This window comes from Molothrus aeneus, unplaced genomic scaffold, assembly GCF_037042795.1.
Source record: "Molothrus aeneus isolate 106 unplaced genomic scaffold, BPBGC_Maene_1.0 scaffold_19a, whole genome shotgun sequence".
Taxonomy (NCBI): Eukaryota; Metazoa; Chordata; class Aves; order Passeriformes; family Icteridae; genus Molothrus; species Molothrus aeneus.
This window is the reverse complement of record NW_027098863.1, coordinates 148,837-169,825: the sequence shown is the minus strand read 5'-3', so window position 1 is coordinate 169,825 and position 20,989 is coordinate 148,837. Positions and strand designations below refer to the sequence as shown.

The 20,989-nt window shown below is 49.9% G+C and overlaps 1 non-coding gene across 1 annotated transcript; it reads right to left on the bottom strand.

The window, feature by feature from the left end:
• Nucleotides 1–146: 146 nt before the first annotated feature.
• On the bottom strand, nt 147–229 carry LOC136569759 (small nucleolar RNA SNORD45). Its single transcript, XR_010785455.1, has one exon. It is a non-coding gene; the product is annotated as a small nucleolar RNA SNORD45 (small nucleolar RNA).
• Between the last annotated feature and the right edge of the window lie 20,760 nt (nt 230–20,989).

Below are 20,989 nucleotides of genomic sequence, written 5' to 3'. Positions count from 1 at the left end.
ATTTCACCTCAATCCAAATGGATTTCTACTCTGGAAAATTACCCCTCTGCCTCAGAGCCCTCTCCCCAAGCTGAGTCCCTGCCTGGCCTGAGCACTCACTGCCAGCAGTGGGAAAAGCTGCACTGCCAGAAGGATCGGGAGCTGGCCGGGCCTCAGAGTAATTCTAGAGCTAAAGCGTGAGAGACATCAGCTCTGCTCAGATAATACATGCCAGCGCTCATCCCGGGCCCGGCCACTGCCTCCTCCTTCTCCTGCTGCTGCTGGGGCCGTCCCAGCCCGGAGCCGCCGTTCCCAGTGCCAAGGGCCGCTCTCTGCGGGTGCAGCCGGTGCCCGCCAGCGCAGCCCTTCGCCCGGCGCTGGAGCCGGCGCCGCTGTTGGCAGCAAAACCCCCCCGGGCAGAGCCGCCCCGGCCCGGCCCTTCCCGCGGCCCCGGCTCGGCGCCGCCGCCATCGCCCTCAGCGCCCTCCCGCCCTGCGCCGCATCGCCCGGCCCAGAGCCCTGGGCCTCAGCGCCCTGTGGCACCGCGCTCGGGGCACCGCCCGCTCGGGGCACCGCCCGCTCGGGGCACCGCCCGCTCGGGGCACCGCCCGCTCGGGGCACCGCGGATCGGCCCAGCCCCGCCCGCCCCGCTCGCGGCACCGCGGATCGGATCGGATCGGCTCGGCTCGGCTCGGCTCGGCCCGGCCCTGCACCAGCCCCGGGCCCGGCCCTGCACCAGCCCCGGGCCCGGCCCGCACCACGCACCCGCTACTGCCGCCGCTCCACTGCCAGGGACACGCGGCTAGAACGAGTAGGGCCGGGCTGCCAAATGGACCCGCCCACAGCCGCCTCCGTCTGCCCCGGCCCCAATCAGCGCCTTCCACCCACCGCAATGGGCATTTTGAATAATGCGCGTTTTCTGATTGGCTTTTGGCAGATATTCAAACGAATACTTTATGTGTTATGTTAGAAAGCGATGCTGTATTAGTTTTCTTAAGTAGTGTGTTAAATCTAGTTTTAGGTTGTAACAAAATGTTAAAATAGAAACTATGCTAGATACTTTTTTTAAAAGAAAGGACTCACACCAGTCAGCAGCCACAGGATGCTTAAATCTTTCAAAGAGAATTTATTGCTCTCTTATCAGAAGAAACGAACTTCTTCCCGCCTCACTTGGGAAAAAGCCTGAAGATTCTGATGAAGTTGCTGACACTGACCAGACAAAATCCTGTGTTTGAATGGAATTTATGCATCATGTATGAGGTGTATGAATATGCAACAGGTTATTGTTTTTAAGGGTTAATCCTCTGTTAATGTTGGCAGGAAACGTTGTCCTTTATCGGGCCTATTTTGCCCAGAAAAAGGTACCCGGACATCCATAACTCTTTTCTTCTATTGTCTCATATTGTCCTAATCCAAATCGTCCAAATTATTATTACTCTAATTATATTGCTATTTTTATAACCATTTTATTATCATTCAACTTTTTAAAATTTTAAAAACAAGTGCTTTGTGTTTTTCACACTTTTTAACACCAATTCCTACATTAAAAGCAGGCATAGCTTTATTTTGTCGCTGGGATCACCCAGGCCCAGCTCTTTTGCTCCCCAGCTGGTACCTGTGTCACAGGGGAGCAGGGAGATGATGCTGCCCTCAGGAGCTGGGGCCCAGCGCCCAGGTGCAGGTGAGGTGCAGCAGTTCTTTTCAGGGATTCTCAAGGTGAAGAAAAAGGAAGTTTCTTTTCTGACTCTAACATTTATAGTTTTTTAAAAGTGACCTTGGATTGGAGGGTGAAAGTGCCACCTCTCCAATGACACTGGACAAACCAATAGTCTATTAAATTTATTTTCTTCTATAAAAGAATGCAAAACAAATCTCAGGAGCTCATTCCTTCCAGAAAGATTATTGATACTGCTCTAGAAGGCACCTGGGAACAGCAACTCAATCCTGCCCATGTTTTCCCAAAATCGCTCCCTCCAGCAGGAACAGCTGGGTACCATTGTCACTGCAGATATTCAAGCACCCGAAGCAGCTGCAGCTGTTCATGAGCAGCAGAGCAGATATTCCCTGTGCCATCACCTTTCCATAGGGATACAGAAGCTCTGATTCTGGCGTGCGTGATCCCAGCTGGTGAACTCCAGGGAAATCCACGCTGCTCATTGGAAAACCCACCTGAACTTTTCTTTTAAATGTGATGGAGAAATGTCTCTGCATCCGGGGGCTACTGTGGTGATAAATCACCTGAGGAGTGTTGGGGTGTGCAGGAACCCTGCAAGTAAGGGATCAATAATCTCTGGACACAAACTGGGCTGCTCACAAGAAATAATCCCTGGACAGAAGTTGGGCTGCTCAGGAAAAATAATCTCTGGACAGAAGTTGGGCTGCTCACAAGAAATAATCCCTGCACAGAAGTTGGGCTGCTCAGGAACAATAATCCTTGGACAGAAGTTGGGCTGCTCAGGAAAAATAATCCCTAGACAGAAATTGGGCTGCTCACAAGAAATAATCCCTGGACAGAAGCTGGGCTGCTCAGGATCAATAATCCTTGGACAGAAGTTGGGCTGCTCAGGAATTGAACTCCCAGTCAGGAGTGCGACCTGTGGAGCAGAACCTGCAGTGCTGGGCAGGGAATGTTTAATAGCCCCAAACCTACACATGCTGTGGGTTTGAGGCTGGATTTAAAGCAGGGAGAACACCTGAAAATCTTCATTAAACGTTGGAAAAACATAAAGTTACAAATTAACTTTTACTTAACTACAGGGAGAAAAAGTTACAGAATCTTCAAATCCCTGAAGATTGGGAAAGACCTCCAAGCTCATCGAGTCCAACCTTTGAGCAAACTCTCCTCATCACTCAGCCAGAGCCCTGAGGGCGATGTCTGGTCACTCCTTGGACACCTCCAGGGATGGGGACTCCACACCGCCCTGGGCAGCCTCTTCCAAGGCCTGACAACCCTTTCCATGAAGGAATTCTTCCTGATGTCCAATCTAAAACTCCCCTGACACAGCTTGAGGACATTTCCCCTCCTTCTGTCCCTGTTCTCTGGGAGCACAGCCTGACCCTTCCCGGCTGTCCCCTCCTGTCAGGAGCTGTGCAGAGCCAGAAGACCCCTCCTGGGTCTCCTTTTGTCCAGGCTGAGCCCCTTCCCAGCTCCCTCAGCTTCTCCTGCCCTGCTGCCTCGGCTCTGTTCCGTCCCTGGCCGTGCCATCCCAGTGAAAAAGCCGCACTCGGAGCAAAGCCCGGGTGAGACCGCGGTCAGGTTTTTATCCGGCTGGTTTAACCCTAGCAGTGCCTGCCCAAGGCTTAACCCCTTTCTCCCGCATTAACCCAAACTCTCTGTGAGAAACCCGCGAGATAGAGAGACGCGGACCCACCGCGAGCCGTAATTTCACCCAGCAAAGGGGAAATTCCCAGGGAATTCCCAGGAAAATCAAAGCAGCCGAGTCCCCGTCATCCCCACAAAACAGGGCAGAGGAGGGGACCTCGGACTGTTCAGTTCGGGTGTGTGAAAAATGCGTATTTTATAATCGGCTTTTCGCAAATATTCAAATGAATACTATATGTGTTATGTCAGAAACTTATGCTGTATTAACTTTCTTAAGTAGTGTGTTAAATCTAGTTTTAGGTTATAATAAAATGTTAAAATAGAACTATGCTATGTGAGATACTTTTTTAAAGAGAGGACTCGCAGCGAGACAGCAGCCACAGGACACCTAAATCTTTCAGAGAAAGAGAATTTATTGCTCTCTAATGAGGAGAAACGAACTTCTTCCTGCCTCACTTAGCCCTGAAGAGACGCTGTCAAGATTCAGAGGAAGAAGCTGACACTGACCAGACAGAATCCTGTGTTTGAATGGAATTTATGCATCATGTATGAAGTGTATGAATATGCAACAGGCTGTTGTTTTTAAGGGTTAATCCTCTGTTAACGTATGTCCTTTTTTGGGCTTATGCTGCCTAGAGGCACCTTTTTCCGAGCAAAATAAATAAAAGGTTCTTCCCACCCACCCAAGCACGTTGGATGCTCTTCTGGCAGGGACACATAAATCCTTTTGGTTTTGCCTTCAAACACAAAGGTTTCTGTTCATACCTTTGAAAGCCCTGAAATTGGGGTAAAAATACAGACATTGAACTAAGGCTTGGTTGGGCAAACATGGGGACACAGCCCTGGGTGGGGACCTGAGTTGGAAGTGGCCATGGACAGGGACATGGGGGGACACAGCCATGGATGGTGACATGGGAGGACATGAACATGGATGGGGACATGAACTGGGACAGCATCAAGGCCACCACCTGTGCCACCACAGTGCCACCAGCACCTTCATCTCTGCCATAGCGCTGCCTGATGCAGTTCCTGCCACCACGTCCCCCCTGCCACCATTGTGGTGTCCCAGCCGAATGTCACCACCCACCAGGGCAGAATGGGAACTTGTTCAGCTGGTGACAAGTGGCCCAGGAGAGAGTGACAGCCACCAGGGTGTCCCAGGGCCACCGCGCTCAGGGGATCCCAACCGCCCCTGGGGACAGGGCAAGGGTCAGTGTCACCCACAGGGGCCATGTGGGCCCATGCTGGGTGTCACTGGAGGCATCCTGGCGGCGGCGTCCCCACAGGTGTGGTGACTGGTGACATTGTCCCCTGGTGTGTGTCCTAGTGGCATCATATACCTTACATGTTGATGACCCAAGTTACATCATCCTTGATCTCCTCCCCAGTTCTAGAATGTTCCCCACTCCCACTTTCCTATTGGTTCCCGTTCCCTGCAGCTCCTCCCCTGAATCCCAGTTGGTTGTTGCCCTTTTGTCCCGCCTTTGCACCACCCTTGTTCCCTCTGCCCATTGGCCCTCAGGCCCAAAGTGCGCTGGTGTTTGCAGGGTTCCCAGGACGAGGGAAGAGACGAGAATCTTGACTCCATGTTTCAGAAGGCTGATTTATTATTTATGATATATATTTTCTTAAAAGAAAATGATATATTAAAACTATATTAAAAGAATTGAAGAGAGGATTTCATCAGAAGGCAAGCAGGGGCCAATCTGGGCTGCTGATGAGTGGAAAGACATTGCCAGTCGGGTGGAGAAGCTACCTGTGAAAGTCTGTGATGTAGATGTCCATGTTCTCAAGAACTGGGCTAATGAGGAACACCAAAACAATGAACAGATAGGTAAGGCTGCAAAGATAGAGGTGTCAAAGACAGACTTAGATTGGCAACATAAGTGGGAGTTGTTCCTAGCTCGATGGGCCCATGATGCCTCAGGCCATCAGGGTAGTGATGCCACCTATAAGCAGGCATGAGACCGAGGGGTGGATCTAACCATGGACAGTATTTCACTGGTTATCCATGACTGTGAGATGTGTACTGCCATCAAACAGGCCAAGCAGGTGGAAGCCCCTGTGGTATGGTGGGCAATGGTCCAAAGTATGGGGAGGCCTGGCAGATTGACTCCATCACACTGCCCCAGACATGACAAGGCAAGCGCTACGTGCTGACCATGGTGGAAGCCACCATTGGATGGCTGGAGACCTACCCTGTGCCTCACGCCACTGCCCAGAACACCATCCTGGGCCTGGAAAAACAAATCCTGTGGAGACATGGCACCCCTGAGAGAACTGAGTTGGACAACGGGACCCATTTCAAGAATGGCCTTATAAACACCTGGGCCAGAGAACATGGTATTGAATGGATATACCATATCCCCTCTCATGCACCAGCTGCCAGGAATGTTGAACAGCGTAACAGACTACTTAAGACTACCCTGAAGGCACTTGGCAAGGACGCCTTCAGAAATTGGGAAATGAACTTAGCAAAAGCCACCTGAATGGTCAACACCAGAGGGTCCATCAATCGAGCTGGTCCTGCCCAGTCTGAACCCCGGCACAGAGTGGATGGGGATAAAGTACCTGTTGTACACATGAAAGGTATTTTAGGAAAGACTGTTTGGATTAGTCCCACCTCTGGCAAAGGCAAACCCATCCATGGGACTGTTTTTGCTCAAGGACCTGGTTACACTTGGTGGGTAATGCAGAAAGATGCCTGTTGTGTACCACAGGGAAACCCAGTCCTAAGTGAGAACTGCGTGTAAGGTTTCATTGTGATGCAGGTGGAAATAGAATAAGGGGTGGATAATGTCCTGGATTGCAAGATAAGTGTCTATTCTATTTGCCATCTGTTAGAGGTATGACAATTATCTTCTGTTAATTGGGCATGTTTCTTTATCTCTTCCACAAACCCATCCTCCCTCTGGGAAATATCTCCTGTAAATGGGCCATTGACTCTCACTGCAGGACTGATAAAAATTACATCATCCCATTGGGAAATGCTCCGCTCAGGGGGAGGAGCCAAGCATTCCTTCCTGGATATAATCTGAGATTTTAGGACACCAGGGCAGCCTTCTTCACTGGATTCCCAGAGGAGCAGCAGTCTTCTCCACTGGATTCCTGCAGGAAAACCAGGTCCATCAACACCACCAGTGGACCATGAGAGAAAAACTACACCCTTCTACAGGATTGCTGCTTCAACAGAACCACACCTGTCACTGCAGGAGGACTGCAGCCACCATTTAATGGTACTGCTGCCAACACTCTGATCCACAGGGTGTCACGTTGTATTCTGACTCTATCAGTGTTGTTTTGTATTACTGCATTTTTTTATATATTTTTATTTTTTCTAATAAAGAATAGTTATTCCTACTCTCATATCTTTGCCGGAGAGCCCCTTAATTTCAAAATTATAACAATTTGGAGGTAGGGGGTTTACATTTTCCATTTCAGGGGAGGCTCCTGCCTTCCTTGGCAGACACCTGTCTTTTCAAACCAAGACACAGGCCTTGGCAGCAGTGGACACCACCACTGCCTCCTTCACCACCCTAAGAGGAGAGCCAGGGGCCAGGGCCTTTTACAAGGAGGGCGGAGAGGGAACCTCCCATAGAGGGAGTGGTGCTTCCTCTGTTCTCAGTCCTCTGAGTTACTCCAGTGACCCCAAAGGCCAGGGAGCTGCCTCAGGAGATGACATCATCGAAGATGGCAGACACACAGCCTGGGAGCTGCGTCAGAGTAGGTCCTGTGTGATGCTTTCTAGGACTGGGACCAGCCAAGCTAGACCACTGGTTGCAACAGAGTCAGACAGCTCTTGCTCAAATGGCTCTGAAGATGAAGAAAAGGATGATGAAATGGATGAGATCATTGCTGCCTTAAACAGGTGAAGGAGGGGAAAAATAGCAAGAGAAGCCATCAGAGAATGTAGCCCAATTGCCCACCGTACTAGATGAAAAAGGAAAAAAAAACCAACTTTGCAAGCCCCATTATGACAAGCTGTTGGCAATCAGGGGCTGATATATGTGAATACTCCCATACTCCCTTATAGAGTTAGAGCAGTGGAAAACTACTGTGGGAAATATAAAGAGGACCCAGATAAAGTGGCAAAATTAGTAGAATGGACTATTAACTCACAAAATCCTGACTAGGCTGATCTGAACTCTATGTTAGACACATTACTTGATCCCACCGAGAGACGAATGGTCAATAAAGCCATCACAACACCTGTGGAGGGGAGCATAGCCAGTGGACTGCTTCAAGGCACTGTCACTCAGATATTCCCCCTTGAGAATCCTGGGTGGGATCCAAATATACCAGAACATATGGCAAGGTTAAAACAATACCAAAGCCTTGTGGTATATGGGTTGGAACATGGTGTCCCTAAAACTATAAATTAATCAAAGCTTTATGAAGCGAGGCAAAATTATGATGAATCACCCACTGATTTTTTTAAACAGGTTAAGAAAACCTGCCATCAAATATACTGATCTAGATCCTGAATTCAGCTGGTGGTAAAGCACATCTGGTTTTGTCGTTTATGGGTCAGGCTTCAAATGATATAAGAAGAAAGCTGTAAAAGAGGGAGTTTGAGATATGGATAAACTGCTAGAGGTTGCCTGGAAGGTGTTTTGAGATAGGGGTCCAACTGAAAGAGTTAAATCCCAACCTAGTAAGAAGGCAACTCAGGAAAATCATCAAAGAAAGTTTCCCCTACGGAGAAGAACAAATGTGCGTACTGTAAGAAATGGGGGCATTGGAAAAAGGACTCTCCAGTGTTGAAAGAAAAATCGTCAATCCCCCAACTGCCAGTTGTACAAACCTCAAGCAGCTCAGGCTCTGAGTGATGGGGTCTGAGGGCTAGCCCCCCAGGAGAGCCGTCGGTTATAGCTAAATTGGGGAAAGATGACATTGAGTGTGGAGGAATGGCTATGTGACAGGGGCCACGTTCTGGACCAAGAATCGGAGGATGCAGCTAATCTGGGTCCCTGCACCTGCAAAACACTGTGTCCTTGAGCATGGCTGTGGTACAATAACAAGCAGTGAGAGAGACATGAGAAAAGAAAGATGTAATCCCTAAGGTATGAGGAAGAGCTGATATTGTAGTATAGCCAATAGATTGCTTAGCTTGCAGAATATGTATGAGCTTATTACTTGTTGTGCATAAAAGTCTGATGCTCTCTTCAATAAACGAAGCTTGCTAAACACTCATATTGAGCGTCCAAGTTTCCCTCACTGCGACAATTGAGTTTCTGTAGACACTGGAGCAGCATATTCCTTAGAAGGGAAACTGAGTCACAATACTGTACATATTGTTGGGGCAACCAGGGTAAGCGAAACACGGCCTTTTTTCCAACCTTTAAAATTTAAACTGGGGAAGCATTGGGTTACCCATCAATTCCTCTATATGCCTAACTCCTCTAAACCATTGCTGGAGAGGGACTTGCTAAAAAAATTGGAAGCAGAAATTAAATTTTAAAAAGGGAAGGGTGTACAAGTTGTAATTCCTGAATCTACATTTGTCCAAGTTGCTGCACTTTTTATACAGGAAAAATGCAGTGAAATCCCTGCTGAAGTTGAAAATGTGGTAAATCCAATAATGTGGGCCAGTGATATCCTAGGAAGATCCAAATGAGCAGAACCAGTGAGTATTACGCTCAAACCAGGAACTATACCAGTAAGGCAAAAAAAATTACTCTTTGAAAGTACAGAACCATAAGGAACTGGTATCTGTAATTGAAGAATTCCTACAAGATGGTTTATTAGTACAATATGAGTCCAAGTTCAACAACACCCTCATATTAGCTGTTAAAAAGGCAGATGTTTGGAATTATCGATTAGTACAAGATTTAAGAGCAATTAACAAAATTACAGAAGACATACAGCCAGTAGTAGCCAATCCTTACACCCTTTTGACCACATTGACAGATGAATTAGGGTGGTTTAGTGTTGTAGACCTGAAGGATTCCTTTTTCTGCATTCCAGTGCACGAAGACAGCCAAGAGGTTTTTGCTTTTGAGTGGGAAAATCCCAAGACAGGGAGAAAAAGTCAACTTACGTGGGCAGTTTTACCACGAGAGTTCAAAACCAGCCTCACAATATTTAGAAACCAACTAGCAAAGGAATTAGAAGACTGGAGAAGACAGGAACCAGAAGGAGTTGTTCTTAAGTACATGGATGACATCCTGATTGCAGCCAGAACCAGAGACAACTGTGTACAACTTACCGTAAGTTTATTAAACCTCTTAGGACTGGGTGGGTAGCGAGTTTCTAAAGATAAAGCACAGATTGCTAAGGAAGCAGTAGTTTACTTGGGGCTTGAGATCTTCCATGGACACCAACAGCTCAGCAAAGAATGGAAAGAAGCCATCTGTTGACTCTCAGAGCCCCATACCATGAGAGAGATGCAAGCTTTCCTGGGAATGGTAGGGTGGTGTCGATTATGGATAGCAAATTATGGACTGCTGGTAAAACCCCTACATGGAGCATTAAAAACAGCTAAGAGAGAAATTATCATATGGACTGAAAACACCAGAGCAGCTTTTAAACAGCTGAAACACTCTCTGATGTCGGCTCCGGCATTGGGACTGCCAGACTTAACTAAACCTGTTGAACTTTTTACATATGAGAGACTGAATAGGACTTTGGGGGTACTAGCACGGTGCCTCGGTAACCAACAGAAGGCTGTGGCTACTTTTCTAAACAGCTAGACAATGTAGCCCAAGGCTGGCCAGGGTACCTGAAGGCTGTGGCAGCCACTATCATCGTGATCCAGGAAGCCTGAAAACTCACCCTGGGGTGACACATTGTAGTGTATGTACCCCATGCAGTAACAGTTGTACTTGAACAAAAGAGGGGGCATTGGTTATCTGGTAACCAGATGCTTAAATACCAATCACTGTTATTAGAGCAGGATGATGCTGCCTTGAAAACCACTTCTGTTGTTAACCCTGCCATGTTTCTGTCCTCCACCTTAATTGATCGTAAGCCTGAACATGATTGTTTACAGACTATCGAAGAAGTCTATTCCAGCCAATCAGACCTAAAAGATGTGCCCCTGAAGAATCCAGATTGGGAACTTTTTACAGATGGGAGCAGCTTCATGAAAAATGGCAAACGGATGACAGGCTATGAAGTGACTACACAGCGCAAGGGCATCAAGGCAAAGGCCCTGCCAGCAGATGTATCATCACAGAAAGCTGAACTGATTGCACTGACAAGAGCGCTAGGTCTGAGCGAAGAAAAGAAGGTAAATGTATGGACTGACTCTAAATATGCTTTAGTGTTGTCCGTGCCCATGGAGCAACGAAAGAGGATTCCTGAACGGACAAGGTAATCAAATCAAACATGCTGAACAAATACTCACCCTCTTAGAGGGCATTAAGAAACCGAAGTAGCTATCATGGTCACCAAATGGTATAAAGGTCACCTAAATGGTAAAGGTCACCAAAAAGGGAAAACCACTCCAGAACTGGGAAATCGCTTTGCTGATAAAGCAGCAAGAGGGATTGCAGAAAAACAGATTCTTGCAGTAATTCCACAAAAAGAGGTTGAATTGTTAGAATTTTCACCCCAAAATATGACCAAGGAGACCACAAACTAGTTAAGTTCCCTAAAGCTGAGATCACAGAGAGTGGATGGGCTGTCACACCAGCAAATCAGGTTGTAGTCCCACTCCTGATCCTTCAGGAGCTAGCCAAGAGGGAACATGAAAACACACATTTTGGGGTTGAAAATCTTCGAAAACACCTAAAAAAGGTATTAATAGGAAAGGGAATGACTGACATTGCACAATCAGGAGTGAGCAAATATGAAATCTGTTGTAAGAACAACTCTGACATGAGGAAAAGAGTTGTGTTCAAAAGCAGGGGATCTTCCTGGAGATTACTGGCAGATAGATTTTGCAGAGTTACCATGCAAGGAGGGATACCGGTCCATACTGGTATTAGCTGACACCTTCAGTGGATGGCCAGAGGCTTACCCCTGTCACACTAAGGCAGCCAAGGAAGTGGTGAAAGTTTTGCTCAATCATTCTGAGGTTCAGAGTTCCCTTGGGAATGTTATCAGGGAGGGGACCTCACTTTGTTACAGCAGTGGTTAAGGAAGTTAGCTGGATTTTGGGAATTTCTTGGGATCTGCATATACCTTATAGACCCCAAGAGAGTGGTAAAGTTGAACGTATGAATGGGACTCTCAAAACAAAAATTAGCAAAATTTGTCAGGAAACATCCCTGAGATGGGTTCAGGCCTTGCCTATAGCTTTACTAAGAATTTGCATTCAACCAAGGCGAAGGGATAACATCAGTCCCTATGAAATACTGTGCGGCAGGCCATACCAGATTCCACATATTCCAGGTGAAATTCACATGAAGGCAAAACTTGATTTGCAGAAATATCTAATGGCTTTAGGTTTCACTTTGCAGAAGCTCCAGAATTACATCGTGCTATCCAGACCCATGGGACTGGACACACCTGCACATCCCTTCCAACCTGGGGGCTGGGTCTATGTTAAGTGGTGGGACAGTGATCCTCTACAAGCCAGGTGGAGAGGACCATTCCAAGGTCTGCTGACCACCCTCACTGCAGTCAAAGTCGCTGGCAAAGGACCCTGGATTCACTACTCCAGAGTTAAGAAAGCTTCTGCTCCTGAAACAACTGTAAAGACCGAGACTAATGCAGATGAAAACCTGGTTTAAATTATTCCTCTTCTATGCCCAAAGAACTGTTCAAAATAATCATTATTCTTCTTTGCAGGATAACTGACTGTGCAAGACATAACTGTTGTTAGACATTTACTGTTAGATATGTATCTGTTTATTATTAGATGTTTGTATTGATAATTGTTTATTATTGTTAGATACTCATCTGTTATTAAATACCTATCATTAGTAAATATTTTGAGTAGAGACTGCACAAGGTAAAGGCCTTGTCGAGCCTCTAATGGGGGGAAATGATGCCTCAGGTTTTAGCTTTTATATTTTTCAGATTCTGTTCTGCTTTAGTGTTTAAGTCTAGGCTTCATATTAGGGGGTACTAAGCTCTCTTCACAGAATAGGGAGACAAAACAATTCCTTCTCTAGCTGGGGACCAAGGACAAATGATCCAGTGTAGCAAACCCCATGGAGCTCGGTAAGGCTCCATGGAGAATTGAACAGTAGGAACTGCTGAGTCATGATGAGACAGCAAAATAAGTTCCTGTCTCTCTGACCCCCGCCCCAAAGCTTATCTCTGTAACCCTATAGGCCATCTTACCTAACCCTTACTATTGGTCAAGTTTGGATCCCCCTTAACCCTATAAAAGGGGCCTACTTTAGCCCATTTGGGAGAAGAAGAGCTGCTGCTGGAACCTTCACAGCCTCCCTTCAATAAACCGTCGCTGTGGAACACCAGGGCGCTCCTTCTCCTCTCTCAACCATCTGCTGCAGCCTCAAGCCAAAGGCTTCCTACCTAGCAAGCTAAGAGCTGATATCCTAAGAGAACTGATACCACTATAGAGCTGGCAATCACCAAACTTGCTAAGGGGGTAGCCTGCGGCAAGGGCCACGAGCTAGCCTAGCTTTCGGGCACCCTCTCTCCCTGAGGACAGGGCTCCCGGGCCATCTTGCACTGCTCGATAATAAGGCCAGAATAGAGGCTTTATTATAATCCAGATCTCAGGCCCAAGAGCATAAACAACGGTGGACCGAAGAGAGAAAACAAGAAGGATGGGCCTTCATGGCCTAAAGCTGTAATTGGACAATTAGCTCCAATATGCTAATGGAACAACACTTATAAAAGTGTAAGACCCTGTGACCAGTTGTCCGTTTTTGTGGCCACTTTGGGTTGTGGTGCCCAGCGTGGATCCATTGAGGCCTCTTAATAAATACCTATTTTATTCTTTAGCTGCGTCCAGTCTGTGGAGAGCTAGGGATCTGCGTGCGGAAGATCTCGGGCTGTACGGGTAGATAAGAAGGCCCCCCTCACCCTGCAGTCTGACCTTTGCTCCGTACTCGGCCACACCCAGCCGGACGTGAGCAGAGGGAAGTGACACAGACTGCCCAAGCCATAAATACCCCTGAGACCCCTCAATAAACGCCATTTGCTGTCCACCACATTGGTGTATGTAGCATTGGACCGAGTGACCCTGGGCCTTGGGTCACCGTGCCGGACCTCCCGAACCAGGTCGCCACGCCGTAACGGCAACATCTGGTGCCGAAACCCCGGGAAAGTTGCAGCGCCCGGAGTTCGGGATTTCGCCTGGACAGGGGACCAGCGGCTGCACAGCAGGCCTAGTGCAGCGGGGGGGACGCCCCCGGACCAGTGTGGACCATGGAAGCCATAGCGAAGGTCGTAACTCAGATGCACGCTCAATGGGGGATTGATTGTAAGCTAAAAGATTTATGTCTTGCTATACCGAGACTTATTAAGCTGGGGGCAATAGACAGCCCGGTGGATATTCTCCATTCGGAGATATGGGATACTTGTACAAAGGTTTTAGCTGAGGAAACTATGTCCTCAGGCTCAGGGAAAGCTCTAAAGTCATGGGGCAGAGTCGTGCAGGCTCTGCAGAAAGCTAGAGAAGAGCAGGAGACCTGGAAAGCCACGCAGGCTTGGTTATTAGCCATGCCGCAGTTGGGGGTGGGCGCAGCAACGCAAACCACGGAGGGCTTCGATCAGATCGGCACCGCGGAACCGCGAGCGCCGGATTCCCCCGAGCAGACCGCTTCACCATCAGAGGGGGGGGAACGCGCGGGGGCGTTTTGGCGGAGGTTAACGGAGGAAGCGCGGGAGGCGGCGAAATTGCCGGACCCCGAAGGGGTGGATAAAAGCGCACCCCCTCCGTATGCATTTGAAAATGGCGCCGAACCACGTGTTCAGGGCGGAAAGGGAAACACGGGGGGCGGAAATGCAGTCAGCCTGCTTAACAACGCATGCGCGGGCGAGCGGGGGGACGGGGCGGCCCCCGCGGAGGAGCGTAAGGCCAATCAGAGTGCTCAGTTCACATTAGGTCCTTATAGGGCAAGGACCTCCCCCAGTAGGAGGCGGGGGGACCCCAGGGGGAGGGAACGGCCCGACCCCCGCAAGAAGGGGCGGGGTCGGAGCCCGAGAAAAAGGCAGAGCAGCCCGGAAACGTCCGGGCAGTCGACTTCCGACTCGGACTCGGACTCGAGCTCCGAGCTCGAGAGGGGATCGGGGAGTTCCGACTCGGATTCGGGTTTTAACAGAAGGAGAGCAGCGGCATACAAGGTCACTAGCCACAGCGCTCCTGCATGGGTGAAGGGGATATCGGAGAAAGATCGAACTCCGCTTACAGACTGGCGGAAAATAAAAATAGCGTGTGCTGAATGGACCCCGTCGGTGAAACTGGTGTTCCCCGTTCGGGTGGGGGGAGCCGGCGGGAATCAAAGGACCTATTCCCCGGTAAACCCGAAAGACGTGCAGGCAATTATTAAAGCAATTGCAGATAGGGGAATTAATTCTGCCATGGTTTCCACACTCATTGACAGCATTTTTGGAGGGGATGACATGTTACCTTTTGATATTAAGCAGACTTGCAGAATGATTTTTGATGGGGCAGGGATGATCGTTTTTAAGCAGGAATGGGAGGATAACTGTATTAAGCAGCTGGCCCTGGTAACAGGGGCAGACCATCCACTGCACGGCTCCAGCATACAGAGGCTAATGGGCACAGACCCTACAATGATCACCCCTCAGGCACAGGCTGAGGGCTTGCGGGCACATGAGGTTCTGACAACAACCCGTGCTGCCCGAGAAGCCATCCGTGTTGCTTCCAAAGTAATAGCCAAACCGTCGCCTTGGTCCACAATAAAGCAGAGTGAGAGTGAAAGCTTCACTCAGTTTGTGGATCGTTTACAGGCTGCCTTGGACTCCTCAACATTACCCTCAGAGGCAAAGGGTCCTGTGCTGGCAGAGTGCCTACGCCAGCAATGCAACTCAGCCACCAAGGACATTTTAAGATCACTGCCGCAAGGGTCTAATCTAGCTGCCATGATCAGACACGTTGCAAAGGAAGAACACCTAGCTCCCATTCAAGCAGCAGTTCACACTGCAATAACGAGTGTCATGGCATGCTTTAAGTGTGGCCAAGCTGGGCACGTGGCAATAAACTGCCCCCAGTCAGGGCGCCCACCAGCAGCTGCTCCACCACGCCAGGGGAGACCTAGGGGACCATGCTGGGCATGTGGAAAGAAAGGGCATTTAGCTAAGGAATGCAGATCCAGGCATCAGGGAAACGGGAGAGGGAGGGGGCAGCCGGGCCGTATCCAGCCTCCTCCCACCTGGAACATGCAGCGGCCCAGCTACAGCAACCCCCAATGGGGCACAGGGCTTTCATGCCCACCACCTCCACCCTCTCAGGGAATGACCAACTTTGTCACCCAGCCAATGGCTCAATCGAACCCATCTGCACCTCAGGAAGACCAAGAACCGCTCCCTGGGGCCGAGGCCCCTGGGTGGCTTTGGCCATGAAAGCATGGGAACGGGACCCATGGGTGGCCTTCGCCGCGAAGGTGGGGAAACACCCACTGATCGTGTGGGCAGTGTGTCGTCTCCACAACAGCTCCGATGACTCGGCCATCTGCCTTCCCTTTTGGGTGGACACAGGGTCAGATGTCACCGTCATCCCAGACATACATTGGCCTCGACCAGGGAAGCTAGAAGTAGCCCCCATGGTGGGCGGAGCTGGAGGGCTGTCCCGAGCCCACAAGAGCACCCAACCAGTGGCAATAACCCTCTGCACTGAGAGAGGACCGGGAAGAACTATCACCCTCACTGCATATGTGATGTCGGACTGCCCACCCTTGCTAGGGAGGGATGCCCTAGCCCTGCTGGATGCTAGGGTGACAAATTTATTCTAAGGGCCACTGTCGCGTACCCGCCATTGCCCATCAAGCTGACTTGGAAATCAGCCGACCCAGTGTGGGTCGAACAGTGGCCCTTGTCAATGCCTCGGACGACTGCCCTCATTGAGTTAGTTAGCCGTGAATTACACAAGAATCATATAGAACCCTCCACGAGTCCATGGAACACTCCGATCTTCGTAATACCTAAGCGGTCTGGTGAAGGCTTTCGACTCCTGCACGACTTGCGAGAAGTGAACAAGAGAATCCAGCCTATGGGCCCTGTGCAAACTTCGCTGCCCATGAACTCTGTGATACCGAAAGGACAACCCTGTGCAGTGCTCGACATCAAAGACTGCTTCCTTTCTATTCCCCTGCACGAAGACGACAAGGAGCGTTTCGCCTTCTCCATCGTCTTCCCAAACAGCCAGCGGCCCAACCTACGCTTCCAATGGAGGATGCTTCCACAAGGAATGCTCAACTCCCCGACTATCTGCCAGATCACCGTGGACCGAGCGCTAGCACCAGTCCGGCAGAGCAATCCGACTGTAACCATTGTGCAGTACATGGACGACATCCTGATCGCCGCACCATCCACGAGACAAGTGGACCAGCTGGTGTCTACCATCTCCGAGACCTTAAGGACAAATGGCTTTGAGGTAGCGAGTGCAAAAATAAAAAGGGACTGTGCGTGACCTTCCTAGGAGTGGGAATCACAAGCTCCTACATAACTCCTCCCCAGATGAAAATCCGCTGAGACATCAAGACGCTCCACGACATGCAACAGCTGGTAGGGTCCTTACAGTGGCTCCGCAACATCATCCTGATTCCTCCCGAGGTCATGGACCCTCTGAATGACCTCTTGAAAGGGAAGAACCCATGGGAGCAAAAAACCCTGACACCAGAAGCGGTAGGCTCGCTCAACTTCATCGAACGTCAGATGTCAGAGAGCATGCTCACCAGATGGGACTCAAGTGCTCCAGTCGATCTGTATGTCCACTTTACAAAAAAGGGGGGAGTGGGAGCCTTAGCCCAAGGACCCCCCGACAAGGCCCAACCAATACTATGGGTGGTCTTGGGGAAACTGTCGCGTGCCTTTTCCCCGGGAGTCGAGTGCCTCTGCAGCCTCATCATGAAAGGCAGGAAACTCGCCCTAAGACATCTGGGCATCGAACCTTCCAGGATAAGCTTGCCTCTCCGCAAACAGCTCTCTGCGCAGTCAACAACAATATCGGAATATCTAGCCATGGCCCTTACAGGCTTTGGAGGAGAGATTCGCTACGCGGAAAAACTCCCTTGGACTCGGCTGCTCACGGTCATCGATATCGACCTCCCACCAAAAGTACTTGACCGACCGCGGGCGGGACCAACCATCTTCACGGACGCATCATCGCAGACCTCCACCGCGGCAGCAGTATGGCAGTCAGGAGAACAGTGGCAATGTGTCAAGGCAACCGACCCCACGCTTTCAGTCCAACAGCTTGAAGCAGCAGCTGTAGTGCTAGCGTGCGGACTGTTCCCAGAAGAACACCTTAACATTGTGACTGATTCCATATTTGTGGCCAAGCTCTGCCTAGCCATGTCCGGACCAGGTGTGTCAGTGTCCACAGTGGCAACGATGCTGGAGGAAGCACTCTATTCACGGAAAGGCACCATATCAGTCATCCACGTCAACAGCCACGACCCGGTCAAAGGATTCTACCAAATAGGCAACGACAAGGCTGCCGCCGCCACAAAGGGCGTATGGACACTGAAAGAAGCTCGTCAGTTGCACGAATCCCTTCACATTGGAGCTAAAGCGCTTGCGAAAAGGTGCGGGATTTCTACCGTGGACGCAAAGCACGTCGTCGCTACGTGCCCCCACTGCCAGAAGTCGCCACTGTGGTCGAGTGGCGTCAACCCCAGAGGCCTCAAAGCCTCAGAAATATGGCAAACAGACTTTACACAATGCCAGCTGTTGAAACCCCGAGCGTGGCTCGCGGTTACCGTAGATATGTACAGCGGCATCATTGTGGCCACACAGCATCTCAAGACTGATTCCAAAGCGACCATCCAACATTGGCTAACAGCCATGGCATGGCTTGGAGTTCCAAAACAGATCAAAACAGATAACGGCCCAAACTTCATCTCAAAGGTAGTCCAAGCATTCGCCTCGAAATGGAACATCGCCTTGGTGCATGGCATCCCATACAACAGCACTGGGCAAGCCATCGTCGAAAGAGCAAACCAGACTCTGAAAACTAAGCTGGAAGTGCTAGCAAAGGCAGAAGGCTTCACCAATGCCATTCCCCCGGGTGACCAGGCGCGCATGCTGGCAACTGCGCTGCTAGCGTTAAATCAATTCCCTAGGGGGGACGAAACAAACAGTCCTGCTCAGAGACACTGGGCCACTCGGGCGCTAGAGGAAGGCCCACGGGTGGTGATCAAAAATGAACTAGGGGAGTGGGAACAGGGTTGGAGATTAGTGCTCACGGGGCGGGGATATGCGGCCGTTAAAAAGGATGGGGACATTAAATGGTGTCCACTCAAATCTATCAAACCAGACCTTCATAGGGAAACTCATGAGAATTGTGAGACTTTGTTTGCAGGACTGGATCATTGGACGTCCCCGAAACTCATATGCCCCACTACTGGGAAAGAGAGAGAGGCCATCGAGCAACCCGACATCACCTGAGAAGCTCGCGCCATCAAAATTAAAGCAGCAACGGTATCTCTGTGTAATCTTGTTTCTAGGGTTAGTAGGCGGAGGACAAGCAGACACAAAACATTACCCTCACCAGCCATTCAGGTGGGTTCTACGCCATCTCTCAGGTGAGGGGGTCATCAAAGAAATTGTTACAGCCAACATCCCATCTTTCGAGTTCAGGTTAAAAGACATTTTTCCCATGCATACAGGGCACCCCAGATTTCAGGAGACAACAGTATTTGGGATGTACCGGTGCCCTGCTTCCAACCCAGGAAAAAGTTATTGTAATTACCCAGGGCATGGATATTGTGGATATTGGGGGTGTGAAACTATTGTGATAAGCAATAGATGGACACCTCAACAGCCGGATAAGTTCCTGCAAATTGAGTGCACTCCACACGGCTGTATCGAACCAAAATATGACGGAGATGGGTATGCGCTTATGCCCGGAGGCTTGAAACAGCACACTTGCACAGGTTATATAATGAAGTCAAACGATCCACGCCAATGCAGATGGGACACCCCCCGGAGAGGTATCACCCTAAGTCAGGTTACGGGCCAGGGCAAATGCTTTGGCAATGCAACCTTGGCAAAGCAGATGGGAAGGGAGGGAAGTTCCAGTGGGTGATCCCAGCTGCATCGGGAATGTGGGTCTGTCACAGATCCGGGGTAAGCCCATGTGTACTCCTTGACAAATTCGACCATTCTACTGACTTTTGTGTCCAAGTTCTAATTGTCCCCAGAGTCCTGTATCGCCAAGAAGAAGAGGTGTACCGCTTGTTCAAAGAACCCAACCGGCTCTACAAACGAGAAGTGATAACAGGCGTCACCATCGCAATGCTCCTCGGTTTAAGAGCTACCGGCGCTGCCACAGGCATCTCGGCCCTTGCAACACAACATCAGGGACTGGCACAACTGCAGATGACAGTCGACGAGGACTTGCAAAGGATCGAGAAATCCATCTCTTCCCTGGAAAAATCCCTTTCCTCACTCCTAGAGGTTGTCCTCCAAAACAGGAGAGGACTGGACCTCTTGTTCATGCAGCAAGGGGGCCTGTGTGCTGCCTTGAAAGAGGAATGCTGCTTTTATGCAGACCACACCGGAGTCGTCAGAGACTCCATGGCCGAACTGAGAAATCGGCTAAACCTATGGAAAACAGATAGAGAAGCTCAACAGGGCTGGTTCGAATCCTGGTTCAATCGATCTCCATGGCTCACCACCCTGATTTCTACCCTAATAGGCCCAGTCACTATAATCTTACTAACCCTAATCTTCGGGCCCTGCATATTAAACAAACTGGTGCAATTTGTTAAAAGGCGTTTGGAAACGGCTAACATTTTGTTTCTCGAGCGCCGACAATTACTTTAAGACGCGCCACTTACTAACAAACTTACGATTTTACGCTAATTCTACTAACCCATGAAATTTTGTAACCTTTACATTTTATAATTTTATAAGATTTTTACTAATCATGAGCGGGGGGGGAAATGTGGAGAGCTAGGGATCTGCGTGCGGAAGATCTCGGGCTGTACGGGTAGATAAGAAGGCCCCCCTCACCCTGCAGTCTGACCTTTGCTCCGTACTCGGCCACACCCAGCCGGACGTGAGCAGAGGGAAGTGACACAGACTGCCCAAGCCATAAATACCCCTGAGACCCTCAATAAACGCCATTTGCTGTCCACCACATTGGTGTATGTAGCATTGGACCGAGTGACCCTGGGCCTTGGGTCACCGTGCCGGACCTCCCGAACCAGGTCGCCACGCCGTAACGGCAACAGTCTCTGTTCTAGGTCAGCCTTCACAAGGCATCAGATGGACGTGGAGCAGCTCCTGACCCTACGGATGGACCTGGAGCAGTTCCTGACCCCATGGAAGCTCATGGAGCAGTTCCTGACCCCATGAATGGACCTGGAGTCCCGTCCACACACGGACACCAAGCTCTGCTGAGAGTTTATTGATCATTCCGGGGGAGTTCCCAGGGGTTCGAGGTGGGGTCCTCCAGGGACAGCGATCTCCTCCTGCCACTGGAGGGGTCGGCACACAGGTGTCACCAGCGGGCCCGATCCTACAACCAGAGCCCAAACCGTGACCTGGAGGGGTTCTTGACCCCATGGATGGTCCTTGAGCAGTTCCTGACCCCATGGAAGGACCTGGAGCAGTTCCTGACCCCACAGATGGACC